At 38.2% G+C, this 25,136-nt stretch overlaps 1 long non-coding RNA gene across 13 annotated transcripts; it reads right to left on the bottom strand.

The window, feature by feature from the left end:
• Positions 1–6,411: 6,411 nt before the first annotated feature.
• On the bottom strand, positions 6,412–23,814 carry LOC133777446 (uncharacterized). 13 transcript variants are annotated; one of them, XR_009868585.1, is made up of 7 exons: positions 23,489–23,814; positions 22,758–22,799; positions 22,234–22,336; positions 9,103–18,608; positions 8,733–8,783; positions 7,439–7,618; positions 6,412–6,817 (listed from the first exon to the last, which is right to left on the bottom strand). It is a non-coding gene; the product is annotated as an uncharacterized LOC133777446 (long non-coding RNA). The 13 variants fall into 13 exon arrangements; XR_009868583.1 differs by having other exon boundaries at positions 23,606–23,814; XR_009868588.1 differs by having other exon boundaries at positions 9,103–9,332; positions 23,606–23,795.
• Positions 23,815–25,136: the final 1,322 nt, after the last annotated feature.

Raw genomic sequence — 25,136 nt, 5'->3', positions numbered from 1 at the left:
ACCATTATGAATTGATGCTTAAATTATGGGTTCTTAAACTTGATTGGCATAGGAATATGTTAAATTAAATGAAAGAATTAATACCATAGGATTTGGAAAAGTTCTATGAATTAATTTGGAATTCTTATTAAGTCTAGGTAATTTTGCTGAGATTTTGTTGCAGCAAAACGTACAAGTTAATTGACATAGATGAATTTAATAATTCAAGCTCATTTCACCAAATTGAATTTCTCTTGCTTTTAGATTGTCATCCTAGTTTATTTTGAAGCATTTTCAATTTATTTTTCATCACTATTAAATTTCTTGGTAATTGATTTGTGCACAATTATTTTCTAATTCAATTCTTATGGACACGATACTCAACTTATCATTTTATTACTAGTTTGTCGACTGTGTACACTTGCACAATTTTAATTACTTAAATTTACGCAACAAGTTTTTGGCACCGTTGCCAGGTATTGATTTAGTGGATATTTTTTTGTTAAAATCAATTGCTTTTCGATTTGGTTACTTATTTTTCATATGTTTATTTTTTTTTTCCTTGTTCTATTTTACGCTTTGTTTGTTTGGTTCTTTTGTGAGGTACTTGAGATGTCTCATTGGCAAGTCCTCATTAACTTTTGTTCAACATGACTTGGAGCCTTTACATAGAGCATGGTGGAGATACAAAAATTTGTTCATGAGGTTCCCTTACCATGGTTTCTCTAGGGAGTGTTTACTTAAAGTCTTTCTCAATGGGTTGCATGCCACCACAAGAGAATGGGTAGAAAGAGGAGATGGTACCACCAATTTCTTCCAAATATCCACTAATGAAGCCTATTGGATGTTGGAAGACATGGCAGAATATGACGAGTGGTGTTGTTTAAATTCTCCAATATCCAACCATGTTTAGGAGAACAATCTTAGCCATATGGAGCTTACTTTTGAAGATTGCACTCAAGAACCATGGAGGAGACATTACAGGATTTTCAAAACGTCATCATATAAGAACCTCATCAAGCAGCTCAATCATGTTCATTGGAGGTATTGATGATGGAGTTTATGGCTAAAAATGATGTTTTGATCCAAAGCCAAGCTTCATATTTGAGGAATTTGGAGAATCAAATGGGATTATTGGCCAATTAGTTGTGCAATAGACCTCATGGTGCTGTACTTCATGATTGGGAAAATTCAAGGGGGGAAACACAAAGTGAGGAGGTCAATTTGGAGAGTGGTAAGGAGATGGAGCTACCAATGGAAGAAGAACATCAAGTGGAGCCCTCTTCAATCCAAAGTGATAAAAACAAAGGAGAGAAAGTAGTAATGTTGAATGCTATCTCTACCCAAGATGTGGATAGATTGTTGGAGCAAAGTAGTGAAGAAAGGTTAAATCCACCACCACCCTTCATGCAACAAGTACTTGACCCTCAATATAGTGAGCTCATGGTAATGGAAGAGTACACATATGACGATCCTTATTGGCCATCACCACCTCCACCTCCATTAGCATCATTCCTTGGCATCCATCATGCTTATTCTTCCAAAGAAAGTTACGTTGAGCATTGGAGCTCATCAATTTCAAATCTCACCAAGCTTGAGGGCGTCCACAATGGAGACCCATGTGTGAGGGCGTATGCCACTCTCTATGGGCGAAAGCCACTCTTTGATGAGCACTTTTCAACAAAGTCAAGTAGACGACTTTAAATCAAGTGCTTCTTGGGAGGCAACCCAAGTTTCTAAACTTGTTTTTAATTTTGTTTTAGTTTTGTTAAGCTCATTGCATTTCCTTTATTAAATATTTTTATGTTTGAAAAAAAACTAAGTTATTTTTATTTTTATTTTTGTTAGTTTATTTTTATTTTATTATGTTGTCTTTTGGAGTGGTTTTACGTTTGTTCTCGTGTTTTATGTGTTAAATAGCAAGAAAATGGTGTATTGGAAGTAATTTGGGGGTCTGAAGATTTTGCAGAAATTTTGCTGAAGAAAAATGGGGAGCGAAATGTGTAAAATTTCTGAAAAATGAAGGGTTCCGCCTGCTGTAGCAAATTTTTACTCGTAAAATTTTTCTGGAGCAAAATTTTGCAATTTGGGAAAGCACCCAACTCCTCAGCTCCACAACTAACCAAAAAGAAGGCCTTCACTGTAAATCGACCCTATCCTTTTGGATGACTATTTCGAAGGATAGACGGAGGAATTTTCTTATCTCAGCTCGTTTTCATTTATTTCCTTTGTTGTTTTTGTTATTTGGCTGTAACTTTGTTGTTTTTGCTTCTTGTTGTTGTCATCCTTTTGTTTTTAGTTTTTCATTGTGTTGTATTTATTTTGTTGTTGTCTTGAGGATGTCCTTTGTCTTTTTTAGTGTTTACTAGGGGGCTCGATGACAATCTTGCAAAAACTACAAAAATATTAAAAAAATCAAGTTGTAGTTGAATGTCTCTCTTACTTAAGTTTTAAACTAAAATTATTTGGGTATGAATGTTGTTAGCAATTGATTGATGAGAGTGTTTTGCTTTTTAGTGTGTGCATAGATTGATTAAACACTTTTGATACCCTAGAAAGAGCTAGTTTCTCGTGAGAGCTTAAGTTTCTAGAATTACATAGTGATTTTCCTTGAGGCGAAATCCTAGACATCATCACACCAATGTCATGATTTAGGCCATCTTTGAACCGTTTGAGTCTTTTAAGCCTACCTGTTATGCATTTTTATCCCTAGTCACCCTGTTGAGCTGAATAGACACTTTTTTTTCTTAGCCACTCATTAGCCTAGCTAGATATAATAACCTCGTTTCACCGTACCCTTCACACCTTTTCCTTCTTGGATCGATTTTTTGTTGCATTTTCGGGGTTTGAGAGGAGTTGCGTGTGAGAGAGGCATTTGAGTGAGAATTTTTCTTTTCTTCTTTTTCTTATTTTCACCATTGGGGACAATGTTGAATCTAAGTTGGGGGGAGAGTGTATTCTCATTTCTCTTTTTATCTTGCCATCTAGTTTATTTATCATTATTTGAAAAAAAAAATAGGAAAATATATAAAAGAAAATAAAAAAAATATGATTAAAGAGTGCACTCCCTTGAATCAAAGGAAAGTTTTGTGGAAAAAAAATTAGAAAAAAATCAAGAAATAGAAAGTCAAGTATGTTTGTAAACAAGTTTGGGGGTGCAATTATTAAAATAAAAGAAAAGTTTGCTTTAGCTTTTGTTTTTGTATGTTCATAATAAAGGCTAGTGGCAAGAGTTATATTTTGTTGTGGGGTGTTCAATGGGAAAATTAATGTGTGCATTGATTTTGGTCCTAGAAAGAGTGAGGTGGTTATGATGATTTGAGCCAAAATTAATCTCTCTTATCCTACCTTCACCTTAGCCTATCACTACAAATTTGATAAAGTCCTATTGATATCTGGTGTAGTGTTTGTGTATATTAGTGGAGAAGGAATCACTAAGTAACTTATGGAGGCATTATTTAAGCTTTAGGACCAAGGCCTGGTGTGCTTTTGGTGATTGAAAATATTTAGGAAAAGCTATGAACGTACTAAAGGGAGAAACACTTGACTCATATTTTGACAGCAACATTAATACTTGAAGATTTTGGTTTAAGGCTTGTGTAAGTTTGAAATTCAGTTTCTCTTATTCAACAATTAAATTCTTGAGAGTTTATCCATTTTTAAGCATTAGAAAAGCAAAGTTTATCCTTTCTTGTTGTGTCTTGTTTTTGTTGTCTTCCAATTTTGGTTCTTTTGTTGTTCAATTTGTGGTGTCTTTTGTTTCTTTAGTCATCTTTCTAGATTCATCACTTGAGGAAGAGCAATGTCATATGTTTGGGGGTATGATAACTCTTGAATACAGAGTTATTTTTATACTTTTAAGCTTATAAATGTAGAATGAGGAAGAGTGATGTTTGTTGTTTGTTATTATTTTTAGTTAATTTCTTTCCCTTTTTTTTGTTTTGTTTAGATTTTATTGTGTCATGTTAGTTTTTAAGAGCTAAAAGTAGGAAAATAAAGAATTTGTGCATGAATTATCGAAAGTAAAAAATGAAAAGTGAATTGGCTCTAAGTTATTTAATTTGTGCTGAAATGTCAGGTTTTGTTGTAGAATAAATCTTGCTGGAGCATTTTCATCGGGATTCAAGTGGGGAATTTCAGCATATGAAGAAGAGACACTTGGCATCTCATTAATTGACTTGACAAGGAGTGATGAGGTGACAAAAATCAGAGGCAATGAGCTGCATTTTTGGAGCATTTTCTAGAAGAGAAAAAAAAAGAGAGAAAAATGATTGGGCCAAAAATATAGACAAATGTGGTGGGCCTTCTAATTTGGGAAATGATTATTACCCTAGCATCATAAAAAGGAAGCAGCCACCATTGGAGTGAATTATTCTAGAGCTGCCATTAGAGAAAGAGAAAAGGAAGGGAAATGAAGAAGAAGAAGAAGAAGAAAAAAAAAATTCCAAGTTTGAAGAGAAGAATCCAAGGAGAAAAGGAAGAGGAGGAAGATAAGATTATTGAGTCATCATCTTTGGCTTGTTTTCTCCTCTTTAATCTCATTCAAGTTTGTAATTTCCTTAACTTTTTCTATTTAAATACCCATGGGTTGTTTTGATTTTGGATTTGTGCTCTTGAATTGAGCCATGAACTAAATTTTTTGAGGCTTGAATTATCTTAGCAATTTTCTAACATTTTATCTTAGCAATTGACTCATTGAACATTCAAATATGCTTATTGATGATTTCTTGTTGTTGATTGGCCACTATTGGCAATTGAGAGATTTGAATGACACAAGTGAATAATCTTGTTAGGTTATGTTTGTGAATAATATAGGAATGTGTTATTTACATTGTGTAACCATTATGAATTGATGCTTAAATTCTGGGTTCTTAAACTTGATTGACATAGGAATATGTTAAATTAGGTGAAAGAATTTAATACCATAGGATTTGGAAAAGTTCTATGAATTAATTTAGAATTCTTGTTAACTCTGGGTAATTTTGCTGAGATTTTGTTCTAGCAAAAATGTGCAGGTTAATTGACATAGATGAATTTAATAATTCAAGCCTATTTCACCAAATTGAATTTTTCTTGCTTTTGGATTGTCATCCTAGTTTATTTTGAAGCATTTTCAATTTATTTTTCATCACTATTAAATTTCTTGGTAATTGATTCACTACAAGAAATAATGCTTTTAATAAGACCAAAAGTGTGTTATCAAAACATACCATAATATTTTTTGACGTATTAATACCGACTATGTTATCGTAGGTCATGATACTTTACATAACACTTTATCATTGTTATACAGATGTGTTATTATACTGTTAACAATAACACATTTTTTGTGTTATTTTAATAAATAGATAAGTGTTTAATTATATTATTTATAGTCGATTATATAACACATTTCAATACTTATAAATTTGTGTTATACTACACTTTAGTATAACACATTTTTTGTGTTATATAATGAAGTTTGCATAACAAAATTCTTTACTTATAAAAAGTGTTATTGTAATAGATATTATAACACATTTTTGTATTATTTTATTATTTAGATAAGTTTAAATTCTCATTATATATTCATTTATATAACACTAATTTATTCTATTATATTTTTATTTTTTATTTATATAATTAAAATTAGTTTTCTAATATATACTAGCATCATCAAATAAACTTGATTTTCAAATAACAAAAAGTAAAAAAATTCAACATTGTATTAACAATCCACAAATTAGTTTAAAACATTCAACACTATCATCAACAACAAAATGTTCTTTAAGTATTCAAGTAGTCTTAAATATTCAACATATTGAAAAGTTACTACTTTCAACACAAAATATTCTACAGCTACCCAACACAAAGCCTTCAAAATTAAGTATCATTTTCTATTTTGCTTGTCACATCTGCAAAGTAAACAAAGAAATATTTTATTGTTATTATCTAGCATCACAAATTACTTCAAGAAAAATGCTATGGAAATTATTTCCAAGAGAGGACATCACATACAAAATAATGAATTCACAACTACACCAAAGCAAACAAAGAAACCAAACACTAAATTATAAGACATGCAACTGTGGAACCAACTGCTTCTTGTATTGTAAGCATCGCATTATTAGGAAAAAATAAGTAAGATTCTTGTACAATATCAGCATCAATCCATATTGACATAAGTAAGTTCATACAGCAGAGATTTATGGTGAAAAATCTCCAACTCTCTCAAAGTTCAAGCGTTACTTGGACATTGTAATTTTCAGCAGGAAGAATTAAATAAATCTTCTATTAATGGCATGATAAAGTAGCAACTGTGAAGAATGTTTAAAGAGAGTTCAAGAGTTAGTTATGTAAGCTAATTCAGCGAGTGACAAAGAACTAGTGTAATCTGTTGAGATCCAAGTCCAAGGAGCACCCAAAAATTTAAGCAAGCGTGTGAGGTGAAGATGGTATCAGAATGTAAAAATGTATTCATGTAATTTTTAAAGAGAGATAATAAGGCTTTAATATACAAAACAACAAGAACAAAGTTAATAGGACAATTAGGAACCGCATATCACAAACTCAGGTTCCCTCTATGCAGCCATTTTATGGCTAAATAACCTTTTGCAAAGTATGTATCCATATTTTTTAATAGTTCATATGTACATATTTTGTGTGCAAATAGTTATTTAATCATAATATTCAATGAAAATTCAATAATAGGATAAATTCATAGCTGAACCTTCATTACAAAATATACATAATTTTTCCTTGTTTGCAAACTCGAGCGACTACAAGCCATAAATGCAGCAAACAAAGTTGTAGCACCACCATCAAGTCCAACAGCAAACATAGCCACAAAATATCCAAGCTGTGGGAAGAGGTCAGAGTTATGGTGAGCAACAAAATAGCAACAAATATGACAACAATGGAGGAAATAGAGGTGGAGGAAATCGTGCTAGAGAAAGAGGAAGGTTTGGTGGTTTGAGACCCACTTGTCAGATCTGTGGAAAGTTTGGACACTCTGCTGTAGCATGTTACAATAGGTTTGATGAATCCTATACTGGGAATGAAACAAATGGAGCTAAAAATCAACACAAAGGAAATCACTCCGCTTTTACAGCATCACCAAAAGTAATCGACAATGATGCATGGTTTATGGATAGTGGAGCAAGCAATCATACAACCTTGAATGTGGGCAATTTGTCTCAAAAATCAGAATATGATGGTAAGCAAATGCTAACTATAGGTGATGGAAATAAAATTCCCATATCTCATTCTGGTAGTATCTCAACCTCATATTTAAGCAAAAATGCACACCTCACAAGTAGTAGAAAGATAAAGATATACTTATTTAAAGTGACATGCATAAAAGAAGAGTAAGTAAACTACTAAATCTTACAATGGCAGCTCCTCTCTTAAAGACCAACCTCTTCTCCCTTAGTCAAAATAAAAACATGTACTTTGTGAGAATGGATTTTGTTAGACATACCTTAACTTGGAAGACTGCTCCTAATGTAGTTCTACTTGTTGGGACACACGTATGTGGTCAGTGGTACAGACTCAGCAGCATTTTCTGTATCATCAATGGTGGGTTCAGCAGCTTTAGTAGTGTGTCCAGAAGCTTCTTTTTTTAGCTTGTGGTTGTTATATGCAGCTATGCCTGCTATGGCTACATAAAAAAATATTCACAATGAATATCTTTGTTACTGTAACATTCTAGCGCCATTTAACTTCACTTGAGTTTCTATCGATGAAGCATATTTATATATATATATAGACATATATTTGTCTAATGTACATGGGCCTATTATGAACAAGATCAGACAAGGCTGGGGAAGCAAGAGAGGGAAAGATAAGGGTGAAAAAAATTTGGCAAGCCATGAAGGACCTTATTCTTCATTTCTTTAAAATAGATATAACACTTCTGGTTGTTTCAGGGGGGACAAAATATTTCAATCTCATAACATGTTATAATACATACTTTGACTCTGAATTCAATAATACCCAGAGTTTTATTTGAATTAAATCTGCCATTATTTTTATTATTTACCAAAGATATGAGACAGGAGCAATGGAGTGGAGCTTGTTATCAGTGGAAAAGAGAAAGCATTATGAACTAGACAACCATGTATATATTAGTTTACATCCCCCTTTACCCTTTTATTTCTTATCTAATTCTTTACTTCATATTTAAATTTACAATTTTGTGTTTGGTCACTATTGAAACAACTTTAGAAATTTCAATATCAAGTGATCCACAGTTGTAAGAGCTTGGCTGAAGAAAAGAGACAAATGAGAAATATTATAGGACAAATTTTTATGACTATAGAATGCCTGCTATTACCAAAACCGTTTTCTTTTGAGAAAAGCTATGGCCCTTGCTAGTAAGAAAGATGTAGCAGCCCTTCAAAAATTATCTCTTACTGAGGTAAACCTTATAAACAATACTTTAACTTGATATTATAGTATTAAACTCTATAATTTAAGAAAAAGAATAGTATTTTTTTTGTCATTAGGGTGAAAATTTCATGTCCCACTATTTCTCAACTCTCTTCCACCTCTATTGATCATTATTTTCTACATTTTCTCAAGAATAAAAGTGTGTTTAAAACTAACAAAAAACATATTGATCTATTCCCTCTCCTTTTGCTCGAATTTGTTCCCTTTCCTTTTGTATTTTTTCCAACTGAGTTCTTTAGAAAAGCATATTAAAATATTAATATTCAAAACCACCATCACACACTCACACAGTTAATGCATAAAAACAAAACAAAATAACTTACATTAAACCAAGCATATCACGCTATTGCTTCATATAGCCACCTAGTATCGGCCTTGTCCAAACAAAACATAAACCATCACAAAATGATTCCGTCTATTTTATCAAATACAATTATGTAAAAATAGTCCATGCTACTCCAGCTCAAGTCACCAGTATAATTCTTGCATATATCATGACAAATTAATAACAAAATAAGATGCTTTAGAAAACTGAACTAACGATTTATTTATATATATATAATTGAAACTATAAGCGTAGAAGAACAGAGGGACGTTAAGGCTTTGGGGTGCTGAAGAGGGAAAGGGGAAAATCAAAAATAGGGTTTTATGAAACAATACCACAAACACACACTGTTAGAATCAAGAACATACTCTGTAAACGATTGGAAACGCCGAAGAGCCGAAGTTGTACTCAGAGCAATGGACTGACTTCGGAGACACCGTAGGCGAAGATGAATGGAGGAGTCAAACAAAGATTAACTTTTGGTGAAGATTGCGAATGAACACAGAAGTCGATCCCAGTAGTTATAGGCGAATGAACGGAGAAGTCGATCCCAGAAGTTATAGGCGAAGATGAACGGAGAAGAGGAGTCGTTCTCAGACTTAGTCAAACAATGTAAATAAAAAGAATTAGGATAAAAATATAACTTTTACAAGTTATAACGTAGCGCGGGCTCCCAAAATTATACCGTCATTTTTTTTACTTTGCCACATATATATATCATAATACTTTTTCATTACTATTATATTCATATGTTATGAAAATGGGTATTTGGTGTAGTAATGCATCTTAAATTTATCTAAACCTCATCAGAAATAAAATTAAGTAAATGCAAATATTTGCAGATCTTTAAACTAATCACCCATGTTGTCTTCTCCATATGAATTTTTAGTTTTTAGTAAAATTGTAGTAATGGAAAGATAGCAGAGTTTGACCATAGTCTTGTACCATTTAGTTATGCAATATTTTTTTTTAAAAAATTATTAATACAGGGCAATCAGCAAAACTCCGAGTGTACTTTTTAATTATATTTATATATCTATTAAATATATAGTTGGTAAACTTAACCAAACTAAAGGCTAAATAGTCAAAAGAACACAAGAACTGCACAATATGGAATTAAGTATCGTATAAGATAAACATGAACATGAACATCCATATGTATTTATATATATAACTTGAATTGTGTTATCCAAAAAACAGGCACGGATGATGTGGCAAGTGATTTCTGGACACGTGGCTGACACTTGGCGAAATTCTGCTAGGGTATCAACCAGTAATGATATTGCAAGCAAAAGGCGGTTGAGGTTTACCTGCGACCAGTATGGTCGCACATTCCGCGTGTCTCACGATAATTTTTATAAAGATCTTAGTCAATCCCGAGATTGACTCCCATGATTTCTAGAGTATCTGATTATTTAGGAAAGAATATCTGTAACAAATTTAATCCCCCTTGAGCCTATAAATAGAGAAAGATAGCTCAAGGAAGGGACTTTTGGCTTTCGAATTATTGGAGATTAGAGTTTTACGAGTGTATTTGAACTATCACTTTCAATATATTCTTTTGTTCTACAGAGGTTTGTGAAACTCATCGAACCCTAGTTCTTTGATCACTCCTTTGAATCCTATATCAATAATAGTTCAAGTGGACGTAGGTTATTACCAGATTCTGGGGCCAAACCACTATAAACTCTTGTATTCTTTATTGTTTTTGTCATCACATTCATTTCAACGCATTTGTCCACATCAAGCATATTTGACTCCGTGTCAGTTGGCCAAAATCAGGGTCAACATTTTGGTGCTTTCATTGACAGCTTGATACAGTATCGTTGAAAGATCAATGGCGAAAACTACCAAGAAAACTGGACAGGCAGCTGGCGCTGCACCATCTCACCCGCCTCCTCCTCCTCCAAACGTGACTGAGGATGAGCCACATTTGGAATTCGATGAGGAAGAAATGGATTCCGAGACGTTGAGGAATACCCTGGGGGTATTGCAGGATGAACTGGCCAATCTAAGGGCCAGCCAGGAAAGTGTTGCCGAGGTTATGGCGTGGCAGCAACAAGAGATTGAACGACAGCGTCTGGAACTGAGTGAGAGGCAGGCGGAGATGGACCGCCGTCAGATGGAGGCCATGGCAGCCCTCGAAGCAGCCCTACAGCTGGCTAGGAACCAGGCTGCACCTGCCTCGCAACCTGATCAACCTACGAATGGGCCGCCCCAGAGGGGTCCTAATCCTAGTCCGCCTATGCATCCTTCAAGCCCCCAAAGGCCCGAGCAGCCACCGGTGCCTCAGGACGATGTCCCGCTGAGGGACCCTAAGGCACAACCTCCATCCCAAGCTGGTCGTGGCAATCCCCTGCAACAAAGGCAGAATAGGGCCAGGCATGCGCCTCGCAGTCCTAGACGCCATAGGGGCGACGAGCCAAACCCCCCGAGCAGAGGACAGTGTCCTCCTGGTAACAGAAGGAACTCAGAGTCAGGCTCTACGGTCCGAGGCCCCCCACGGCATGATAATGCACGGGGACCTACTGACCAACGCAGGCCACCCTCTAACGCTCAGGAGGTTCCAGCTCGGGAAGGCAACCGAGGGAACAGTCGATCCAATCATAGCCAATCAAGATTCAGAGATGGCCATGGTTATAATGAGGCCGACTCAGGCAGAGGAAACGCCAATCGGAGGAATGAAGAAATAGGTGGGGGCAGAAGCCTACCACCTAGGGATGACCAACCCGAAAGACGGGACGCTAGGGGGCGGCCCAGACAAAATAACATCATTAACCGGCTCGGAGCTTGTGAGTAGTGGAGGAGAGACGAGGATTTAAGAGACGTACTCAACGATCGCCGGGAGCGGCACGACGAGTACGTTCCCCCCAGCACCAGAGGCCCCGGCGATTCCTGGCGCCGCGCAGGCCCAGATAGATGCCCTCAACCAGGCAGTGCAGCAGCTGGTCGGGGGAAGAACATCTTATATCGACCACGATAGGAGAAAAGGCACTCCTTTCATCCAAAGGATAGCTATGGCAGAAACTCTTGGCAAGTTTAAGATGCCTACGCTTCCGAACTTTGACAAGTATGGTGACCCGGTATCTCACGTCAACAAGTTTGAGATACAAATGGACATTCAGAAAGTGTCCGAAAACGCTCGGTGCAGGATCTTCCCTGCAACACTTTCTGATGCCGCACAGGAGTGGTTTTTCAAATTCCCTCCTGCAAGTATAGTTTTCTGGGAAATGTTCGTGAAGGAGTTTTACGGACAGTTCTATGCGGGTCGTGTGCACCCGACTGAGGCAAATCAGCTGGTCAAAATACGCTAGCAAGATGGAGAACCACTGAAGGACTACGTCTAGCGTTTTATGCGAGCAGCTGCTGGAGCGAAAACAGTGGGAGACGAAGGCAAGATGATAGCCATAACTGCAGGGGTTAAGCGCCGCACGCCTCTTTGGGACATCCTCAGAAAACATGGGGTCAGAACTACCCAGGAATTTTTGGATCGAGCTGATCGATATATCAAGCTCGAGGATGCCATCGCCAATGAAGGGAAGCCCCCAGGCAAGGACAAGGGGACAGCCGAGCCCGCCAAAGCCGCCAATGGGTCAAAGCCCATCAGCAACAGCAAAGGCAACGAGAACGGCAATGGCAATGGCAAGAATGGGGGGAAATGGCCGCACAATGAGCCTTCCACCTCTGACAATAAACGAGCCAAGGGTAATCGTTATGAACCTCGGTTCACTAATTATGTTGCCCTTATTGAGTCTCGGGGAGAGGTTTATCAGGCCACGAGTTCCAGTGTGCCTTATAAGAAACCTGCCCCTATTCGAAAGGATATTTCGAGAAGAGACACTACCAAGTTATGTCGTTATCATAACGACTACGGACATTATACCAATAAATGCAACCAGCTGAAGGATGGGATCGAGTTCCTTATTAGACAAGGACACTTGAGAAGGTATATACGGGCCTCGGGAAATTCCCAACGAGAAGCTCCAGGTGGCAACGAGCAAGCGCCCACATGCCAACACTCGCTACCTTTGCAGCCTGATCCCGTAACTGGCACATTGTTAACCATCTGTGGAGGCCCGCACCTCGCCGGAAACAGTGGAAAGGTCAGGGAATGATATGCTCGGACTCTGCGCCATGACCAGGACATCGAGATGATGATTGTGGAGGACCACGCACTGAAAAAGGCTCGGTCAGAAGAGGGTGAAATAACCTTCTCTGATGGCGACGCTCAGCATGTCCGGTTCCCACATTCCGATTCGCTAGTCGTAGATATCCAAATGGCCAATATGATGGTGAAAAGAGTGCTAGTTGACACAGGAAGTTCAGTGAACATCCTGTATAAATATTCGTTGGAACGCATGAAGTTTTCCGTTAAGGACTTGGAGCCCTGCAATCAAACAATATACGACTTCTCTGGTGAGGGACTCGCCCCAGCGGGGTCAATCAGACTTCCAGCGACAGCAGGTACAGCGCCTGCTACCAGGACATTACTCGCTAGTTTCATAGTAGTCGATTGTCCCTCGGCGTACAATGCGGTCATTGGAAGGCCTATATTGGTTGATCTTCGAGCCGTCACCTCAGTATGGCACTTAGCCATGAAATTCCCGACAGACGCAGGGGTAGGACGCGTGTTGGGAAATCAGAGGGAGGCCAGGGAGTGCTACAACGCCTCAATCACGAAGGCGAAGAAGGGAACGTCAAAGAGCACTCCCCCAGATAGGTTGCAGATGGCTATTGATACACAAGCCCAATATGGTGATGAAGTCACCAAATATGGTGTTTCCCAAAGGGAGGATAGAGATTTGGATCCTCGCTTTGGGGATTTTGAGGAAAATGTTGGACCCGTCAAGGACCTGGAAGAGGTCCAACTTGACGAAAAAGACCCGACCAGAGTTGTGAAGGTCGGGAAAAACTTAGAACCAACCACGAAGCATGCACTAGTGGAGTTTTTGTGGAAGAACCAGGAAGTCTTTGCCTGGTCGCACAAAGACATGGCTGGGATAGATCCTGCAGTTATCAGCCATGTCCTGAACATAGACAAGACTTTTCCACCCGTGCAACAGAAAAGAAGGCTGCTCGATAAGGATCGGTCAAGAGCCTTAAAAGAAGAAGTTGAAAGATTAAAGGAGAATGGGTTCATCAGGGTGCTGTTTTATCCGTCGTGGGTCTCTAATCCAGTGTAGGTTCCCAAGCCTAACGGAAAATGGCGAACCTGTGTGGATTTCACAGACCACAATAAGGCCTGCCCGAAGGATTGCTTCCCACTCCCAAGGATCGATCAGCTGGTCGATGCGACTGCAGGACATGAGATCCTCTCCTTCATGGATGCATACTCAGGTTACAATCAGATTAGTATGCATCCCCCTAACGAGTATCACACCAGCTTTCAGACCGATACAGGATTATACTATTATAAAGTGATGCCCTTCGGACTGAAAAACGCAGGTGCGACTTACCAGCGATTGGTTAGCCACATGTTTAAGGAGTTGATCGGAGTAAACATGGAGGTGTACGTAGACGACATGCTGGTAAAGTCGAAAAAAGGACATTTTGAAGGATTTGCAAGAGTGTTTCGATGTATTGAACAAGTACCAGATGAAAAAAAATCCTCTCAAATGTTCCTTCGGAGTTGGATTAGGGAAATTTTTGGGGTTCATCGTTAATTTAAGAGGAATCGAGGCCAACCCCGACAAGATAAAAGCCCTGATCGACATGAAATCGCCAGAGAGGATCAAGGATGTACAAATTTTAACTGGAAGAATTGCCGCCCTAAGTAGATTCATTTCCAAGAAGGCGGATAAATGCGTCCCTTTCTTCAATTTACTTAGAGGCAACAAGAAGTTTGAATGGACAGGAGACTGCGAGCAGGCTTTCCAATCCTTAAAGGCCCATATGGCACAGCCTCCTATCTTATCAAAGCCTATTGAAGGAGAAACTTTGTTCATCTACCTGGAAATAACCGAAGTCGCTACTAGTGCGGTACTAGTACGAGAGGAAGAGGGCGTACAAAAGGTGGTTTACTATGTAAGCAAAAGGCTAATCAGAGTAGAGCTGAGGTATCCTCCCATCGAGAGGTTAGCTTATTGTTTAATCTTGGCCTCAAGGAAGCTACATCCTTACTTCCAAGCCCATCCCATTACAGTCTTAACTGACCACCCCCTTCGGCAAGTCCTCCAAAAACCAGAGGCGGCTGGGCATTTATTAAAATGGGCAGTCGAACTAGGGCAGTTTGATATTACATATTCACCGCGAGTAGTAGTAAAAGGACAAGTCTTGACTGATCTTATTGCGGAGTTCACTGAGCTCCCAGACAACGAACAGTGCGAAAAGCCTAATGCGCCTGAGCCCCAAGATGAAGCTCCTTTGTGGAAGTTATTCACGGATGGATCGTCCAACAAATCTCACGCGGGAGCGGGAGTGATTTTGATAACGCCAGAAGGGCATCGATTTCACTGCGCCATTAGGTTCGACTTCACAGCGTCAAATAATGAAGCCGAATATGAAGCACTCCTCGCTGGATTAAGATTGGCAAAAGACATGAGTATAAAGGTGCTGGATATTTACAGTGATTCACAGTTGGTAGTGAATCAAGTTCTAGGGGAATATCAAGCACGAGGCCTCAAAATGGTGGCCTACTTGAACAAAACTAGAGATTTATTGGCTCAGTTTGAGAAGTATACCCTCCAGCAAATACCTCAGGATCAGAATTCTAACGCACATGCCTTAGCCAAACTCGCAAGCGCGAAAGATGCTGACACTTTGAATATTGTGCCAGTAGAAAGATTGAGCGAGCCAAGCATACGACCAAATGAAACCAGTATAGAAATCCGGATGGGAGACACATGGATGGCGCCTTACTTGGAATATCTTACAAATGGTGTACTACCGGCAGATAGGAACAAAGCCAGAACTCTTCAAAGGCAGGCTGCTAGGTATATACTAGTCGATGGTGTTCTATACCGTAGAGGATATTCCACGCCACTGCTCAGATGTATTACACCAGAGAAAGCTAAGGAGCTGATGAGGGAAGTACATGAAGGCTTCTGCGGGGATCACGCTGGGGGGCAAAGTTTGGCGAAAAAGATTCTGAGGCAGGGCTATTTCTGGCCGACTATGAACGAAGACTCAATGGAGTTTGTGTGAAAATGCGATAAGTGTTAGAGATTTTCCAAAATCTCGTGCACAGCTCCAAATGAGTTAAAACAGATGCAGAGTCCTTGGCCTTTCGCAGTGTGGGGTATAGATTTGATTGGATCCCTGCCAATGGGAAAAGGCGGAGTGAAGTACGCAGTCGTAGCAGTAGACTACTTCACCAAATGGGCCGAAGCTGAGCCACTTGCTACCATAACGACCAAAAAGGTTCTTGACTTTGTCATCAAGAACATTGTTTGCCGATATGGTTTGCCTCACAAAATTGTCTCAGACAACGACACCCAGTTTGACAGTGACTTATTTACAGATTTCTGCGAAAGGCACGGGATCATTAAAAACTTTTCTTCAGTCGCGCATCCACAAGCAAATGGGCAGGTCGAAGCAGTGCATAAAATGCTTAAGGACACCCTGAAGAAAATAATTGAAGACACTAAAGGAGCATGGCCAAAACAAATGCCTGAAGTACTCTGGTCATGTAGAACTTCTCATCGAACAGCGACAGGTCATACCCCATTTTCCTTAGCATACGGGTATGAAGCTGTGTTACCTGTCGAGTTAGATTCCCCCTCACATCGACGCATTACATATGACCAGGACCAGAATAGCCAACTGATGATGGAGTCCCTAGACTCAATTGAGGAGATATGAGAAAGAGCCCAACTCCGAGTCGTTGCGTACCAGCAAAAGGTCGCCCGTTATTTTAACTCAAAAGTGAAAGAAAGGAAATTCAACGTCGGTGACCTAGTGCTACGACGAGTTTTTCTTAAATACCTATGACCCTACTACTGGAGTGCTCAGACCAAACTGGGAAGGACCTTGCCAAATTGAAGAAGTCCTTCATCCGGGCACCTACAAACTTGCACGCTTGAATGGAGATCTCGTTCCACGCTATTGGAACGGTGAACACCTGCGCAAGTACTACCAATAAACAATCCTTTTTAAAGAACTGGCTTGTATTAATTTTTACTTTTTACAAGTTTCGAAAAAGAGTTAGCCACGTTGTATGGCTAATCGCTTATAAGTGTAAGATCTTTTTAAGATCACTCGTAAAGACATGTTTAGTCCATTTTTAATACGAGATTATAAGGGACTGTGCGCAGCTAGTCATTCTTGCCAACCTTTATAAATTTATTTTTACAAGTATTTGTTCATTATGTGTGTTGTTTTGCTGTACTATAAGTACTACGTTTCCTATCGAGCAATAATGTTCGCACAGGTCGTGGTCAAGGCAAGTGACCAAGGACCTAAAGCTCCTCGATCACTTGGGGGGCATATAAGGTACATCGATAACAAAGCATTCCAAGAGGTATGTAAACATATGAACAAAATGAGTGAAAGCATGCTAAGGTACTTAGAGTATTTTTCAAAATTTATATTTTTCTAAATCAAGCCAAAGTACTATGCTAAGTTCGGTCATGCGAACAGATGTTATAATAGATGGAAATATTATAATATCATAAGGCATTCTTTTACACCGCAAGCATCACTGCTTGGATGCAATTGTTTAAAATAAAAGGGAAAGTTTGCTGCCCGTGCAGCAAATTTAAAAATAAAAATTTAGTCTTTACATCACGACCCGTGGGTCGTGTAATTGAAGAAAAATAAAAAGAGAAATATAAGGAGCAGGAGGGTCTTGCTCAGCAGTCTGGTTGGCTGCATCCTCAACAACTCCTCCTTCCTCTGCGTCAACGGTCGGCTGGATGCTTGGGGAAGCAGGGACCCTTGCTCTTTCTTCTTCTACAGCCAATTGAGCAGTGCAGCGAGCCAACTCAGCGTTCCTAGCATCCTTTGGAAGGTAATTAAAGTTGGCACCCCAGTTGTGTTTCCAAAAGTCGTAGAAACAGCGAAGTGTCGCATTCTTGTACGTCTCCAGATCTTTAGCATTGGTAAGCTTCAGCTGCTCCACCTGGCTCTCAAAAACAAATATGGTCTTGTCCTTAGCAAGGAGCTCCTCCTTAAGCCTCTTGACTTCATGATATTGGATTCGATTGGACTCCTGGAAGTCATCCTTCTGCTTCTTTAAAGCTGCCTGAGAAGCTTCAGCCTCCGCCAGCTTTGCCACCATAGCATCCTTCTGCTGGGTGACCACCTCCAACTCCCCAGCGTGCCTGGCTTCTACAGCCTGAAGCTCCTCGATGGCTTTCACCTGGAACTCCTCGATGGCCTTTGCCCGAGCCTGTTCGATGGTAGCCAAGGCACGGGTGCGAGCGGCAGTTATTGTCAGCATGGCTTGCAGTCAACGAAATAAAAGTTAGACTATGCTACAAAAAGGAGAAGCAAAATCTAAGAGGAAAAATACTTACACTGGCTACTTCGTTAAGAGCCCTGTTGAGGATCTGGTCAACTCCCATACTCTCAGCTTCAGCCATTGCCTCCCTGCAACGGTCGTGCTTTAAGATATGAGCAAGGCGATCTTTAGCTGATCGCAGGGAGCGGTTCGAGAGCTTGGTCCCAGGAAGCTCTGCTTGCGGGGTGTGCTCCCTTCGGGCCGCAGGCGGAGGGTTGGCAGCAGGGGCAGCCTCCTTCTCAGCAGGAGCAGAAGGCTGGGCAGAAGCTTGTCTAGTAGGCACGCCCTTGGAAGGATCATCTATTCGACCTTTCTTGGCCGGGGGTCCTTGGCTTGATTCGCCATTGTGCCTCCTGGATGTTTTCCGTCGAACCAGGGGATCTTCTTCTTCCTCCTAAGCCTAATACAGATCGAAAACGTTGAGAGTAGCCATCTCTGCGTATAAAGAAAAATATGCAGATAGTAAGATAAAGGTGGATGAAAATTCATGGTAAAACAGAAAAGAGGTCACAAAGTTTAATACCCGAGCTACAACTACTGGTCGCTATACTACTAACTCTATTAGTCATACACTCACTATCTGGCACGAAGAAGTCTGGCCCTAGATTTGGAGTATACGTAAAATTGTCATCCCCATCAAATAAGTGACAGGGAATTGGCAAGCTATTTAAAAGCAAGATCACAATACCGTTTTCATCTGAGGATTCATCCAGGTCTATGACAGACTCTGTTGCCTTTTGTTTCCCCTTGCCTTGGGGCGCAGAAGGCCTCTCTGCTGAAGGGACGCCAGTGGGTTCCCTGATTGTAACCCCCGTTGGCCTCCTTCAGGGAGGGGACGCCGGGGGTTGCTGCTCGGGATCCCCCTCGGCCATGGCATCTGCTACCACAGGTTCTCTTGTTTCATGGCGAGGAGTCAGGAGGCCAGATAGCCTCAGATTTTCATCAGTAACCAGGGACTTAACGCTTTTTTCTGCGTCTGCCATCCTGGCCAGTGTGTTGGACCTCAACACCATGTCTGGTGTTGGGTTCGGGCATAACCATGGTCCTGAAAGGCACTGTATACTTTAGAGAAGTGCAGGAGAATTTATTAAGGAAAAGTAGTGACCAGTGAAAATATCGTTTACCTCCTCGAGCGAAGGCCAGGTTGTTCGTAGTCATGTCTGGCATGAGGAAATACTCTCTATTGTACTGCCCCACGTTGGAAATGTGGGTAGTGTCACTCAGGAACGTTCGGTTAGTTTCCTGGTGATAGAGATGGAAGAAGCTCGTCCTGTATTGTTGAGGGTTAGACTTAAGATTGAAGAGAAAATTGACCTCATGAGGGGTGGGTTCTGGCCATTTTTTAAGTTTATAGAGGATATAGAGTGCGGTCAGCATTCTATATCCGTTTGGAGTAATTTGAAAGGGGGCGACACCGAAATAGTTGGCCACCCCCTGATAGAAAGGATGTAGAGGGAGGATAGCCCCCGCCTCTATGTGATATCTAGACCAAGCGCTATAGGCACCCCCGGGGAGGTTAGCTCTTTGGTCAGCAGCCGAGATTGTGAGATTGACTCTTGTAAGAGGATACTTTCTACGATAATTGGCAAGCATCCGAGGAGTCCCTTGGCTGGTAGGGGAGAGATACCACTCAACATCAGGAAGGTTTTGATGCCGAGGGCGGGCTCTGACTTGGATACGAGGGTCTGGGGCGGCATTTTCTCGACAGCTGGTCGAGGGAACCCTTGCCTGTGAATCAGGCTGGGCAGGAGAATTTGGACTGTTTTCAGAGTCAGGTCTTTTCTTGCCTAGAGACTTAGAGCGGGCCATTTGAGGTAGTGATGGATGAGGTCTAGAAGAAACTCTAGAAAATGGAATCTCGTGAACTCGGTCGATGGGTTGTTCTTCGCCTTCGAGCAGCTGAGTAAGAAGATCGTCGTCGATGGGCCGCTCACCTCCCCAAAAATCTGGCATTAAAGTCTGCAAACAGAAGAATGGGGAGGTGAGGATGAAGAATTTTGAAAGTTTTTTAGAATAACGCTGGTCGAGTATAAAAGTTAAGCTTTTATACAACAACATTCTAACAAAAAACTAAATTTTTCGCACGAACAGTTTGAGAAACAGATCAAAAGTGAAAGCAAAAAGTTTTTTGAAAAAGCTTTTTCAACTCCTTTTAGGGCGGGAAAAACTTGGTTTTTCAGCTAGCATAAAAATCGAATTTTTACTTCGGTTTTACGTCCTAAAAGTCGTGATCTCAACTATTAAACTAACTCGTAGCTCCTTAGTGGCAGAGAAATATCAATTAATACAGTATCACCCATTAAACCCTCTACTGACATGTATCTCAACCCGGAAACGAATGAACCCAATATTCAGTCTACAGAAGCATGCACGGCAAAAATATAAAGCATAAGAGTTCAGAAACTTACCAGGATAAAGATCGTGGAGATCTGAGAAATTTTTCGGGCGTCAAAGAACTCACGGACTGAATCTTGAAACGCCGAAGGACGGTCTCCAGAGGAAGACAGGGGCTCTGGTGTTAGGGTTTCTTGAAGGAGTGATGGCTTGTGTAAAAAGAAAAACGAGACTTTGAGGAGACTATATATATATTTTTGTCTGTAAGCATTAAAAGGAAGTAATCATCAGTTTCCCTTTTTTCGAAGCATGGGGAAGGGTGATGGCCGTCGAAAGGTTACTTGGGAAGCGAAAAGCCGTGATTAGACAAGAGTAGGTTGCTGTTTCCAAGATTGCACGAACTGTTTTGACAGGTCTGGTGGGGTAACCGAAGAGTCGTTTCCTCAAAAGTTTATTTATTGCTCGTAATAAATAAACTTGGGGGGCAAATGTTATCCAAAAAACAAGCACGGATGATGTGGCAAGTGATTTCTGGACACGTGACTGACACCTGGCAGAATTCTGCTAGGGTATCGACCAATAAAGATATTGCAAGCAAAAGGCGGTTGAGGTTTACCTGCGACCAGTATGGTCGCACATTCCGCGTGTCTCACAATAATTTTTATAAAGATCTTAGTCAATCCCGAGATTGACTCCCATGATTTCCTAAGTATCCGATTATTTAGGAAAGAATATCTGTAACAAATTTAATCCCCCTTGAGCCTATAAATAGAGAAAGATAGCTCAAGGAAGGGACTTTTGTCTTTCGAATTATTGGAGATTAGAGTTTTACGAGTGTATTTGAACTATCACTTTCAATATATTCTTTTGTTCTTCAGAGGTTTGTGAAACTTATCGAACCCTAGTTTTTTTATCACTCCTTTGAATCCTATATCAATAATAGTTCAAGTGGATGTAGGTTGTTACCAGATTCTGGGACCGAACCACTATAAACTCTTGTGTTCTTTATTGTTTTTGTCATCACATTCATTTCAACGCATTTGTCCACATCAAGCATATTTGACTCCGTGTCAGTTGGCCAAAATCATGGTCAACAAATTGTAAAATCAATTGTTCAGCGCTAATATTGTTAATACTAATACCAACTCAAATATATAATACCTATGGAAAAGAGATAAGTACAACAAGAACATGAAATGATAATTGACAGTAATGAAACAATGTAACAAACACATGGGGAGCATTTAGATTTTATATTTAAAATTGTCCATTTATAAATTATCTAACTATTATTTTCAAAAACAAAATTTATGTTGTAATATGGACAAACAAAATACAAGTTGTGAGTTTGTAAACCAATATTACTTATATAATAATATATAGTCAAATGGTTATAGTGAGAGCATGAACATTAGACCAAAAACCTATAGTCACAAAATAAATCCAACATGTTTGAAATAATTAAGAACAACAAATTCAATGATCTTATCATGCCATGCCTGGAATATATATAGAACAAAATTAAGTTTATCTCATGGTTAGTACTCATCATGCTACTTAAAAACAATACATTAGTGTTAATTCAGGTCCCATGTATGCACTTTGTTAGCTGAGAGATAAGGCCACCACAAAATCAATATGAAACAGACTCAGAGGAAATAAGTGAATACTTGAAGTGATTAAAACTACACAAACAAGAAACAAGATAAACAATAACTATACTCACCTCTAACTTATCATTCTGTTGTCTGAGAAGAATATTTAAATGTAGGGATATACATGTAAGAACACTGTCATTGTGATTCTTAATTGGTATGTCTCTTGCTTTGCTATTTATAAAAAGAAACGGCTTGTATAAGCTGCATCTCTATTATCACTCTATCAGTCTAATCGAAACTTTGGTGGCTAAAGATGTATGGGTCATTGGAGAAAGAGCAATGAATGTGTTATTTTTCTCTTGTATGGGTCATTTAGTCTTTTTTTTAAAATAAAATTAAAATCTCGCCACTTGCAAAATGCTAAAAATTATTTTTACAGAGTTTACAGACTCCAATTTAGAATATTTCAAAGCATATGTAACTTTTATTCTTTTATTATTATTTTTTACTTCATTACTTCTTGTGACTAAACAAATCTCTAAGTTTTTTAACTTTTGTTTTGAGTACTTCCCCCAAAATAATATTTTTATAATACTTGATGGTAGCTTACAGGAAACTCAAAAATTGATTTGAAAGAAGGAAAGTCTAATACCTCTGTGTCAAGTTCTTATAATCTTTATCCCCGCTAAAATATCTGATGACATGTTCTTTGTAATCACAAAATAAACATAATAATAATAATAATAATAATAATAACAATAAATAAATTCATTCCAATCACTAAAAACAAAATCTATCTAGTAACCTACTTTGGAAGAAAATGAAAATATGCAAGAGCAAAATACACATATAGAAACCCAGCTGGAAAAATATATGGCTTTGTGTCTCCTTTCTCGTTTTTATTATCTCTTTCCCATCGAGAAAACCATTGGCTTGCACTCATAAGCACAGCCAAAAAAAACCACCCATCCAATCCAAATCGATAAATATATGGCTTTGTGTCTCCTTTCTCGTTTTTATTATCTCTTTCCCATCGAGAAAACCATTGGCTTTGTGTCTCCTTTCTCGTTTTTATTATCTCTTTCCCATCGAGATAGAAACCCAGCTGGAAAAATATATGGCTTTGTGTCTCCTTTCTCGTTTTTATTATCTCTTTCCCATCGAGAAAACCATTGGCTTGCACTCATAAGCACAGCCAAAAAAAACCACCCATCCAATCCAAATCGATAAAAAAAAATATCTAAATATTCCTTAAATTGCTTTTAAATATATATATATATATATATATAAACAAATAAAATTAATCAATAAAATACCCTTAAAATTCTTCAAATATTTAGGAAGACATAAGATAAACTCATAATGAAAAAATACACAACTTACCATTATTAGGGCTTTATTTGTAATAAAAGAATTTGAGTATGCAAAAATATAGTCGAACAAAAATATAATACTCAAGAAAAATATGCATCTAATGAAAGAGTAGTGTTAATGAAAAACCTCGGGAAAGATGAGGAGAAGATCGGCGAAAGAGAGGCAGTGAAGATAAGATTGTGTGCTTCGTTGGTGGGACAAAGAAATAAGAGGCCTAGGGTTGTTTGTGTGTGTTGTCAATCAGCGGAAAGAAAGAGAAGAGAAACAAATAATATAACACAATTACTTCTTTTTCCACTTCTTTTTTCATTTTTCCGCCTTTTAAGTTTTTTTATTATTTTCACTTGCCTCTCTTTCTTTAGATATTATAAGACTTTTTCAATATACTTATAAATAAGTGTTGTGCACAATTATTTTCTAATTCAAATCACTATGGAGACAATATTCAACTTATCACTTTATTACTTGTTTGTCAACTGTATACACTTGCACAATTTTAATTGCTTAAATTTACGCAAAAAATATTATTTGATATAAAATGGTAAATAATTATCCATTCCCAAATTTCAGAATAATTAAATTCTCAAAATCTCAATATGTCAAAATAGGCATTATTCTCATTAGTAAAATCAATTCTAGATTGCAAGACACAATTTTGTTAGAAAGACAACAAAATTATAAAACCATATCAAAATAAGTTATTTACCTCAAAAATTTCAACACATCACAAAGATTGTTCTGAACTATGTATGACTTGATTATTTAAAAAATACGAGCAACTTTGTTGCTAAAGCTTAGTATAATCACAAATTCTCAAAATCATTAAATATCAAACACAACTGTTAAAATTCCATAAAATGTAATCTACCTCGGAATTTTTTCAAAATTTTAAAATTACAAACAATTCAAAAATAAGGTCTTCTACCAAAATTTTGTTTAATTCTAAAAATTATGGTGGATTCCTATAAATGTCATTTACTAGAATTCTTCCACTCATTTTCTAAAATATCAAATACTGAAACTACAAGTGCCTTGATCATTCTCAAAGAAGGTATATAGGCAACTCAATATTATTCAAATTCACTAATAGTAGCCGCAATCCCAAATTCACCAGAAATTTTCTAAAATTATTTAACGTAATTAATATCATTGTGATTGGAATCAAAAGGTATCCCTTTGTACCAAATAATTACAATTAATAGACTATTATTATAATCTTGAATGAATCGAACTCAAATTATAAAATTCTTATGCTAAAAAGGCAGCATAAGTAATATTTAAATTTTAAAAAAATTTCTTAATAACAACAATTTCTTAAGGGTTTAGGAGTCATTAGTATTGTCTTTCTAATTTCTTCAAGTAAAAAAAATTACTATTAAAATCACTTTTTATAGCACTACAAGAAAAATGTATTTCAGCAGCAACATTATTAGCAACGACGACATGTCGTCGCTGATAGACACATTATTAACTTTGACAAGAGAGTGTCGTCGTTGATATTATCGTTGCTAAATTTTTATGGTTTAGAAAACTATTAGCGGCGACATGAATTAGTATTAGTGACGTCTTGTCGTAGCTAATAGATAGAGATATATTTTGAAAATTTTGTTTTAAAAAAAAGACATGGGAAAAATTTGCAGTTTATTTTTTAGGGGTG

The sequence above is a fragment of the Humulus lupulus genome, chromosome 5 (assembly GCF_963169125.1).
Source record: "Humulus lupulus chromosome 5, drHumLupu1.1, whole genome shotgun sequence".
Lineage (NCBI taxonomy): Eukaryota > Viridiplantae > Streptophyta > Magnoliopsida > Rosales > Cannabaceae > Humulus > Humulus lupulus.
The sequence above is the reverse complement of the archived record's forward strand: the minus strand, read 5'-3'. Positions and strand labels throughout refer to the sequence as shown.